Source organism: Hyposmocoma kahamanoa, unplaced genomic scaffold (assembly GCF_003589595.1).
Source record: "Hyposmocoma kahamanoa isolate Upper Pololo Valley unplaced genomic scaffold, ASM358959v1 227, whole genome shotgun sequence".
NCBI lineage: Eukaryota > Metazoa > Arthropoda > Insecta > Lepidoptera > Cosmopterigidae > Hyposmocoma > Hyposmocoma kahamanoa.
Window position 1 is genome coordinate 230,495 of NW_020653746.1, and position 2,103 is coordinate 232,597.

Sequence of the window (2,103 nt, forward strand, 5' to 3'; positions counted from 1 at the left end):
GCGGAATGAAGTCCTATTGCGTTCATCGCAACCGCACAAATGACAGTACAACATTTGTAGTCATTCTAATTAGTTTTTATTTTGCTTTTTGTTTGTTTTGTCTTATTTTATTTTGATTTTTTTTAATATTTTTATTTTATTGTCTTTTTATTTTGTTTTATTAAACTGTACTCAATGCTCAAGTCAGGATTTGAATATAGTTTGAAGCATTCGAAATCATACTCAAGTCCCTGACTCAAGTCACTTGAGCACTGAGTAGAGTTCTGGAATACGACGCTAAGTCTTATCAATATTTTTTTTTGTATCTATATGTTATGACGTTTCAATGTGTATTTTATTCTATTCTATTCTTAATTTAGCAGCAGAGAATACTGTCATCTTATCTATTTCCGCCGCCAAGCAGTAATGTCAGCATTACTGTGTTCCGGTCTTGAAGGGTAATAAGGGTGCTGGAGACAGACACATAAGACTTGTCAATTTACGTCTCAGGGTGACGTCTCAGATCTTTGCTATTTAAAGCTCTGAGTGGCACTGCAACTGTTATGGACAGGCGTGCAGTTTACCATCAGGCGCACGAATTGTTCGTCCCGTCAAAATATTTTATTATTTATGCTTCATTATTTAATTATTACCCTTTTTCATTTTCAACTTAGTAAAAAAAAAAATTCGTAAAAACTTACGGGACAGGGTTTTTTGATTTAATATGATTTTATTTTATCTTATACCTACATTATTAAATATATAAAAGTAAATAAAAATACGCATTTGAAACACGAAAAAAATATATATTTTTATTATAATAATTAAATATACAAGTAACACCTCAAATATAATTACACCAAATAATTAATGCTGTAGTTTTTAATGACCAGCACGAGGGAGTTGTAATATTGGAGCTTGAGTCGGTCACAAAAATGTTTGTCTGTGGAATAAGAGAGAGGAATAATATTTTATGCCATCGCATGAGTGTTCTTGAAGTCGCGTACCGTGTTTTATTACGTAATGATTGCATACAATACTTTTTCTACCAGTACATTAAAAGCGTCGGAGATAGTGCAATTACTCGTAACCGGCATTGGATTATGAGTTTCCATTTCGGTAAGTGATTAAATCCGCTTAAACGGGAATCTATTCTCAGTCCGTAGACAACATAATGCTTACTGTGTAAAAACTAAAGTCGAAGCCGTTGATATACCAAAGTAATAATGTTAAATCCCTCTCCTATAAAATTTGTTTCTAGATTTATCAATACCGCTTACGTGGATATACGCTATCCCCGACAAAATAATGAAACATAACCAATATTCAAAGATTATTTGTTACAATCAACGACAACAATTTCCAATGAAAGCCAAACAACGTAAGTAAGGTAAGTGTACTTCATTGGCCAAGCACACCGCTGCAAATAAACATGTAAGAAGTAGGTCACTTTATTCGAGGAAATTATATACATGACTAGAAAATTGTATACGGACCCGAAATAGCGGCTTAAATGTTAGCTGTCAACAGCAAAACTCGTGCTGTCAAGGGAAGAAATTGGCGGTTGAAACATTCATGAATTATGGCGCTAATTTTCATACAATACATATTTAAGCCTGAAACACACTGACAGCGGGTGCACGGCGGGTGTAATTCCACGCATTTCGAGAGACGGGCGCAAGTCATGTCCCGCGCCCGCTCGTGGAGTTTTGTCGTCCATATACACGGAATTACAACCGCCGTGCTCCCGGCCCAACGCGCGCCCGACCCGACACGCGCCCGATCTGCACCCGCTGTCAGTATGTTTCAGGCTTAAATATTATATCATCAGAGCATTAACTACCCACCCATTCCGACGCCAAATGGTTTTTACCGTGTTCCGACTCGTGTTTGGGAGTTGCTATTATGAGGTCGGGTGACCAATTTCCCAAGTTCGGGCAGCGGTGTGGGCCCAAGTAGTGGGAGAGCCACCCGTGAAATGCTGCCCCGCCATTCAACGAAGAAAGTCCATTTTTTTGTAGCAGTAGACCTTATGAAAGAGTTCCTTCAGGAAACCACTGCCACCTTGTCTATTCCTGCCGCCAAGCAGTAATGTCAGCATTACTGTGTTCCGGTGAAATTACA